The sequence below is a fragment of the Loxodonta africana genome, chromosome 1 (assembly GCF_030014295.1).
Source record: "Loxodonta africana isolate mLoxAfr1 chromosome 1, mLoxAfr1.hap2, whole genome shotgun sequence".
NCBI classification, from domain to species: Eukaryota; Metazoa; Chordata; class Mammalia; order Proboscidea; family Elephantidae; genus Loxodonta; species Loxodonta africana.
Genome location: NC_087342.1, coordinates 75,456,689 through 75,465,678, shown reverse-complemented (window position 1 = coordinate 75,465,678; position 8,990 = coordinate 75,456,689). Strand labels below are relative to the sequence as shown.

The 8,990-nt window shown below is 39.6% G+C and overlaps 1 non-coding gene across 1 annotated transcript; it reads left to right on the top strand.

Annotated features, from left to right (window-relative positions):
- The first annotated feature begins 1,743 nt into the window (after positions 1 to 1,743).
- Positions 1,744 to 1,817, top strand: TRNAI-AAU (transfer RNA isoleucine (anticodon AAU)). Its single transcript has one exon. It is a non-coding gene; the product is annotated as a tRNA-Ile (tRNA).
- Positions 1,818 to 8,990: the final 7,173 nt, after the last annotated feature.

The window sequence follows — 8,990 nt, the reverse complement described above, 5'->3', positions numbered from 1 at the left end:
GTTGGTCACAATATATACGCTCTTCTATGTTCGGTTAATGGCAATGGGTGGTTGTTTTTTATATGTTCGGTAAGGAGGAAGGATCTCCGGTACAAAATTAGTTCATTTCTAAGCTCAGAAAACGCTGTTTTCCCACCGTGTTTCATACAAGCAAGGCCTTTCCTGTATCGGGCAAACCCAATCACCGCAATTACGATGAAACTGGCCTTCAGTCTCAAGTTCCCTCTACAGAATAGAGTTTTTCTAGATGCCCCAGGCTGGATAATCTCAAAGCCGTCTTTTCCTCCAGGAAATTCTCCTAGTGACGGTACACTTCTTTCACTCATACTTTTTGCCTATTAAAACGACCAAGCAAACTCCACTATTCACAACAATCAAAGTCTTTCCTCATAGGCCCCATTCATTTACAAACACAGGCGTGCTAGCGACAGGAAGGGAGCATTTAATTTTAAGAAACTCCTCAGTATTCTCCCATGGAAATTACTCTTGTGTATGCCTCTCTAGGGAAAGAAATTACCCTTTAGGAACCAGAGCCCCAGGCCCTCAGGACCGAACTCTGGAAGCCCGTGAGTCCGCACTAGCGGCTGGGCAGCTAGCTGCAGGGATATGACCTCGGAATGTCAAGCTGCAGCCCAGATACATGGGGTGGGGTGATTTTCAAGACTGGACTCTGTATTGTTCATCCCTGGGACATCACACATCTTTATATTCGGCTTCACACAGGCCTAAAAAAAAAATCGATTTACTGGAGGAGAATGAAAACTGTGATATATTTTTCCTTTCTTTCTTCTTCCTGCAGTTTTCACTATCTTCCCTTCACATGCCTTTTTTTTGCTTGGGTAGAAGGGAGTCGCCTTTTTCCAGGTTTTGCCTTAACCATCGCTTAGTATAGCCGACCCACACACTCAGTACTTAGTTTAGAAATTGCAGTTGCTCCACATCAGTAGGGAGAAGATGATGGAGTCTGCGCTCTTCCACTCCAGAGGCCATTTTTTTCTGGGGGGTGGCTGGGACAGAGAGAGCAGCTTGAAACCTCCCAAATAATCTGAACGTCAAGACCTCCACTGTTTGAATATTGCAGGTAATGATTAAAAGAATATATTGGCCAGTTAGCAAAAGCTAGAGCCTTGTTTATTTTTCCAAAACCTGATCATCAGCCAAGATGATATTCTGTACGCTTTTTTCCATTCATGAACTGAAATTATTGGCCAACCTACCATGCTGTGCGGGCCCCCGGGACACTAGTAGAAGAATGAGACAACACAGTCCTTGGCATCAGGGAAAGGAAAGAGGACATGAGCGGTTAATGACAATAAAATCGCAAAGTGGACCCACAGAGATCCGTGCCGCAGGGCGTTTTCTTGAACACAGAGAAGGGTCATCTGCCCAGGATTTCTGAACAGGCAGGGAAGATCCACCGGGAGGTGTCTGAATCTTTCTCAGAGCCTTCCTGGGGTGCGCTGAAGGAGCCCTTTCTAGTGAATGTTTCTCTTAGGACGAAATCAAGAGCTCCAGAACGTCTTATTTTCCATAGGAGAAGCGAATTCATCTCTGCTGGAGGTAGAGATTTTGTTTTTCTTTTTGCGGGAGTGAGGAAAGGGGAAATAAAAAACATAGTCATTGAAAAAGGAGTGTCATTTAATCATAGTTAAGGTCATATAAAGCGAGTATCGTTTGGATGAATGAAGAAGGTGAGAAAAATCTTCCTAATGTCTGAACATAAAAAAATTTTACCCCTGAGGTGGCCGGTTAGCTCATTTGGTTAGAGCGTGGTGCTAATAACGCCAAGGTCGCGGGTTCAATCCCCGTACGGGCCAATGGAAAAAGTTCTTTGATTTAAAAAAAAATCTTGCTATCCTCACTGTACACCCAGCTGCACGTTGAAAATAACCTCTGTGACATCAAATCTAGATCAACTGTGGACTTTATTTCCCTAATCCTCAGTAGTGACACCTATACCCTCTTTGTTCCCCCTCTAAGGGAGGGAGGCGGGACAGTCTTCTGGAACAAGTGTTACAAAGCCTTAAGATAGAAATTTGAGTGAAGAAAACCAGGGTAAGAGTGGGGATGGTCTTGGAGATGGGGTGTGCCTCTGATGGCCGCTGTGCATCTCAGCATCTCATTTTCCTTGTGCCTTTCTCAGGGTCCAGCTCACTGTGACTCCTTGACACCATCAAGCACTTTCTCTACCTGATTATCTCCTCTACCTGAGTGTTTATTCATCCCTTATAATGCGCTTTCCAACTCTTGAACATGGTGTTTCTACTTATTAAATAAGGACAGTGAAATATTATGCGTATTTTCATTTTTTTTAACTTTTATTGAGCTTCAAGCGAATGTTTACAAATCAAGTCAGTCTGTCACATATAAGTTTACAGACATCTTACTCTGTACTCCCACTTCCTCTCCCCCTAATGAGTCAGCCCTTCCAGTCTCTCCTTTCGTGACAATTTTGCCAGCTTCCCTCTCTCTCTATCCTCCCATCCCCTCTCCAGACAGGAGATGCCAACACAGTCTCAAGTGTCCACCTGATATAATTAGCTCACTCTTCATCAGCATCTCTCTCTTACCCACTGTCCAGTCCCTTTCATGTCTGATGAGTTGTCTTCGGGGATGGTTCCTGTCCTGTGTCAACAGAAGGTCTGGGGACCATGGCCGCCGGGATTCCTCTAGTCTCAGTCAGACCATTAAGTATGGTCTTTTTATGAGAATGTGGGGTCTGCATCCCACTGATCTCCTGCTCCCTCAGGGGTTCTCTGTTGTGCTCCCTGTCAGGGCAGTCATCGATTGTGGCCGGGCACCAACTAGTTCTTCTGGTCTCAGGATGATGTAGGTCACTGGTTCGTGTGGCCCTTTCTGTCTCTTGGGCTCTTAGTTGTCGTGTGACCTTAGTGTTCTTCATTCTCCTTTGCTCCAGGTGGGTTGAGACCAACTGATGCATCTTAGATGGCCGCTTGTTAGCATTTTAGACCCCAGACGCCACATTTCAAAGTGGGATGCAGAATGTTTTCATAATAGAATTATTTTGCCAATTGACTTAGAAGTCCCCTTAAACCATGGTCCCCAAACCCCCGCCCTTGCTCCACCGACCTTTGAAGCATTTATTTTATCCCGGAAACTTCTTTGCTTTTGGTCCAGTCCAATTGAGCTGACCTTCCATGTATTGCGTGTTGTCCTTCCCTTCACCTAAAGCAGTTCTTATCTACTAATTAATCAATAAAAAAAACCTCCCTCCCTCCCCGCCTCGTAACCACAAAAGTATGTGTTCTTCTCAGTTTATACTATTTCTCAAGATCTTATAATAGTGGTCTTATACAATATTTGTCCTTTTGCCTCTGACTGATTGCACTCAGCATAATGCCTTCTAGGTTCCTCCATTTTATGAAATGTTTCAGAGATTCGTCACTGTTCTTTATCGATGCGTAGTATTCCATTGTGTGAATCTACCACAATTTATTTACCCATTCATCCGTTGACGGACACCTTGGTTGCTTCCAGCTTTTTCCTATTGTAAACAGAGCTGCAATAAACATGGGTGTGCATGTATCTGTTTGTGTGAAGGCTCTTGTTTCTCTAGGGTATATTCCGAGGAGTGGGATTTCTGGGTTGTATGGTAGTTCTATTTCTAACTGTTTAAGATAACGTCAGATAGATTTCCAAAGTGGTTGTACCATTTTACATTCCCACCAGCAGTGTATAAGAGTTCCAATCTCTCTGCAGTCTCTCCAACATTTATTTTTTTGTGTTTTTTGGATTAATGCCAGCCTTGTTGGAGTGAGATGGAATCTCATCGTAGTTTTAATTTGCATTTCTCTAATGCCTAATGATCGAGAGCATTTTCTCATGTATCTGTTAGCTGCCTGAATATCTTCTTTAGGGAAGTGTGTGTTCATATCCTTTGCCCACTTCTTGATTGGGTTGTTTGTCTTTTTGTGGTTGAGTTTTGACAGAATCATGCAGATTTTAGAGATCAGGCGCTGGTCGGAGATGTCATAGCTGAAAATTCTTTCCCAGTGTGTAGGTGGTCTTTTTACTCTTTTGGTGAAGTCTTTAGATGAGCATAGGTGTTTGATTTTTAGGAGCTCCCAGTTATCGGGTTTCTCTTCATCATTTTTGGTAATGTTTTGTATTCTGTTTATGCCTTGTATTAGGGCTCCTAGGGTTGTCCCAATTTTTTCTTCCATGATCTTTATCGTTTTAGTCTTTATGTTTAGGTCTTTGATCCACTTGGAGTTAGTTTTTGTGCATGGTGTGAGGTATGGGTCCTGTTTCATCTTTTTGCAAATGGATATCCAGTTATGCCAGCACCATTTGTTAAAAAGACTGTCTTTTCCCCAATTAACTGACACTGGTCCTTTGTCAAATATCAGCTGTTCATACGTGGATGGATTTATATCTGGGTTCTGAATTCTGTTCCATTGGTCTATGTGCCTGTTGTTGTACCAGTACCAGGCTGTTTTGAGTACTGTGGCTGTATAATAGGTTCTGAAATCAGGTACAGTGAGGCCTCCCACTTTCTTCTTTTTCAGTAATGCTTTGCTTATCCGAGGCTTCTTTCCCTTCCATATGAAATTGGTGATTTGTTTCTCTATCACCTTAAAAAATGACATTGGAATTTGGATCGGAAGTGCGTTATATGTATAGATGTCTTTTGGTAGAATAGACATTTTTACTATGTTAAGTCTTCCTATCCATGAGCAAGGTATGTTTTTCCACTTAAGTATGTCCTTTTGAACTTCTTGTAGTAGAGCTTTGTAGTTTTCTTTGTATAGGTATTTTACATCCTTGGTACGATTTATTCCTAAGTATTTTATCTTCTTGGGGGCTACTGTGAATGGTATTGATTTGGTGATTTCCTCTTCGTTGTTCTTTTTGTTGTTGTAGAGGAATCCAAGTGATTTTTGTATGTTTATGTTATAACCTGAGACTCTGCCAAACTCTTCTATTAGTTTCAGTAGTTTTCTGGAGGATTCCTTAGGGTTTTCTGTGTATAAGATCATGTCATCTGCAAATAGAGATAATTTTACTTCCTCCTTGCCAATCCGGATGGCTTTTATTTCTTTGTCTAGCCTAATTGCCCTGGCTAGGACTTCTAGCACGATGTTGAATAAGAGCGGTGATAAAGGGCATCCTTCTCTGGTTCCCGTTCTCAAGGGAAATGCTTTCAGGTTCTCTCCATTTAGAGTGATGTTGGCTGTTGGCTTTGCATAGATGCCCTTTATTATGTTGAGGAATTTTCCTTCAATTCCTATTTTGATGAGAGTTTGTATCATGAATGGGTGTTGGACTTTGTCAAATGCCTTTTCTGCATCAATTGATAAGATCATGTGGTTTTTGTCTTTTGTTTTATTTATGTGATGGATTACATTAATGGTTTTTCTGATATTAAACCAGCCTTGCATACCTGGTATAAATCCCACTTGATTGCGGTGAATTATTTTTTTGATATGTTGTTGAATTCTATTGGCTAGAATTTTGTTGAGGATTTTTGCATCTATGTTCATGAGCGATATAGGTCTATAATTTTCTTTTTTTGTAATGTCTTTACCTGGTTTTGGTATCAGGGAGATGGTGGCTTCATAGAATAAGTTAGGCAGTATTCCGTCATTTTCTATGCTTTGAAATGCATTTATTAGTAGTGGTGTTAACTCTTCTCTGAAAGTTTGGTAGAACTCTGCAGTAAAGCCTTCCAGGCCAGGGCTTTTTTTTTTGTTGGGAGTTTTTGGATTACCGTTTCAATCTCTTTTTTTGTTATGGGTCTATTTAGTTGTTCTACTTCTGAATGTGTTAGTTTAGGTAGGTAGTGTTTTTCCAGGAATTCATCCATTTCTTCTAGGTTTGCAAATTTGTTAGAGTACAATTTTTTGTAATAATCTGATATGATTCTTTTCATTTCAGTTGGGTCTGTTGTGATGTGGCCCTTCTCATTTCTTATTCGGGTTATTTGTTTCCTTTCCTGTATTTCTTTAGTCAGTCTAGCCATGGTTTATCAATTTTGTTAATTTTTTCAAAGAACCAGCTTTTGGCTTTGTTAATTCTTTCAATTGTTTTTCTGTTCTCTAATTCATTTAGTTCAGTTCTAATTTTTATTATTTGTTTTCTTCTGGTGCCTGATGGATTCTTTTGTTGCTCACTTTCTATTTGTTCAAGTTGTAGTGGCAGTTCTCTGATTTTGGCTCTTTCTTCTTTTTGTATGTGTGCATTTATCAGTATAAATTGGCCTCTGAGCACTGCTTTTGCTGTGTCCCAGAGGTTTTGATAGGAAGTATTTTCATTCTCGTTGCATTCTGTGAATTTCTTTATTCCCTCCTTAATGTCTTCTATAACCCCGTCTTTTTTCAGGAGGGTATTGTTCAGTTTCCAAGTGTTTGATTTCTTTTCCCTAATTTTTCTGTTATTGATTTCCACTTTTATGGCCTTGTGGTCTGAGAAGATGCTTTGTAATATTTCGATGTTTTGGATTCTGCAAAGGTTTGTTTTATCACCTAATATGTTGTCTATTCTAGAGAATGTTCCACGTGCGCTAGAAAAAAAAGTATACTTTGCAGCAGTTGGGTGGAGAATTCTGCATAAGTCAATTAGGTCAAGTTGGTTGATTGTAGTAATCAGGTCTTCCATGTCCCTGTTGAGCTTCTTACAGGATGTCCTGTCCTTCTCCGAAAGTGGTGTGTTGAAGTCTCCTACTGTAATTGTGGAGGTGTCTATCTCACTTTTCAGTTCTGTTAGAATTTGTTTTATGTATCTTGCAGCCCTGTCATTGGGTGCATAAATATTTAATATGGTTATATCTTCCTGGTCAATTGTCCCTTTTATCATTATGTAGTGTCCTTCTTTATCCTTTGTGGTGGATTTAACTTTAAAGTCTATTTTGTCAGAAATTAATATTGCTACTCCTCTTCTTTTTTGCTTATTGTTTGCTTGATATATTTTTTTCCATCCTTTGAGTTTTAGTTTGTTTGTGTCTCTATGTCTAAGGTGCGTCTCTTGTAGGCAGCATATAGACGGATCGTGTTTCTTTATCCAGTCTGAGACTCTCTGTCTGTTTATTGGTGCGTTTAGTCCATTTACATTCAGCGTGATTATAGATAAGTATGTGTTTAGTGCTGTCATTTTGATGCCTTTTTATGTGTGTTGTTGACAATTTCATTTTTCAGTTACTTTTTTGTGCTGAGACGTTTTTCTTTGCAAATTGTGTGTTCCTCATTTTCATAGTATTTGACTTTATGTTTGCTGAATCATTACGTTTCTCTTGCTTTTTATTTTGAGTTATGGAGTTGTTATACCTCTTTGTGGTTACCTTAATATCTACCCCTATTTTTCTAAGTAAAAACCTAACTTGTATTGTCCTATATTGCCTTCTATCCCTCTTCATATGGCAGTTCTGTGCCACCTGTGTTTAGTCCCTTTTTTAAAATTATTGTGATCTTTTACATATTGACTTCAATGATTCCCTGTTTTGAGCATTTTTTTTTTTAATTAATCTTAATTTGTTTTTGTGATTTCCCTATATGAGTTGATACCAGGATGCTCTGTTCTGTGACCATGTGTTGTGTTGGTATCTGATATTATTGTTTTTCTGACCAAACAATTTCCTTTAGTATTTCTTGTAGCTTTGGTTTGGTTTTTGCAAATTCTCTAAGCTTGTGTTTTTCTGTAAATGTCTTAATTTTGCCTTCATATTTCAGAGAGAGTTTTGCTGTATATATGATCCTTGGCTGGCAGTTTTTCTCCTTCAGTGCTCTGTATATGTCATCCCATTGCCTTCTTGCCTGCATGGTTTCTGCTGAGTAGTCTGAAATTATTCTTATTGATTCTCCATTGTAGGAGACCTTTCTTTTCTCCCTGGCTGCTTTTAAAATTTCCTCTTTATCTTTGGTTTTGGCAAGTTTGATGATAATATGTCTCGGTGATTTTCTTTTTGGATCAGTCTTAAATGGGGTTCGATGAGCATCTTGGATAGATATCCTTTCATCTTTCATGATGTCAGGGAAGGTTTCTGCCAATAGATCTTCAACTATTCTCTCTGTGTTTTCTGCTGTCCCTCCCTGTTCTGGGACTCCAATCACACAGAAGTTATTCTTCTTGATAGAGTCCCACATGATTCTTAGGGTTTCTTCTTTTTTTTTCAATTCTTTTATCTGATTTTTTTTTCAGCTATATTGATGTTAATTCCCTGGTCCTCCAGATGTCCCAGTCTGCATTCTAATTGCTCGAGTCTGCTTCTCTGACTTCCTATTGCATTGTTTAATTGTGTAATTTTATTCTTAATCTTTTGGATTTCTGAAAGCTGTCTCTCTATGGATTTTTGCAACTGATTAATTTTTCCACTATGTTCTTGAATAATCTTTTTGAGTTCTTCAACTGCTTTATCAGTATGTTCCTTGGTTTTTTCTGTAGATTGCCTTCTTTCATTTCTGAGGTCATCTCTGATGTCTTGAAGCATTCTGTAAATTAGTTTTTTATATTCTGTATCCGGCAATTCCAGGATTGTATCTTCATTTGGGAAAGATTTTGATTCTTTAGTTTGGGGAGTTGTAGAAGCAGTCACGGTCTGCTTCTTTATGTGGGTTGATATCGACTGCTGTCTCCGAGCCATCACTAAGATATTGTAGTGATTTATTCTATATTTGCTCACTGAGTCTTATCTTGTTTTGTTTTCTTTCAATATACGTAGATGGGCTACTAGATTGAGCCGTCTTGATTGTTGTAGCCCTTGCCTCACTTATGTCCTATTACCAGCTGGTTTGGGCTGTTACCAGATGTATAAGCCTGAGTCCATTCACTATTCTTAGGTAGAATCTGATTTTGGGTCCACCTAGAGAAGCAGTGGTGATAGTTGTGTGCACCAGGCTTCCCCTTGGTTGTTAGTTCTCAGTCTCCGTCACTCAGGTCAACTCTTTAGGTCTGTGTTTGAGGGTCAGGGTTCGTAGATTGTCATGTATGTGATCGATTCACTTATTTTTCTGAGTCTTTGTTGCAAGAGGGATCCG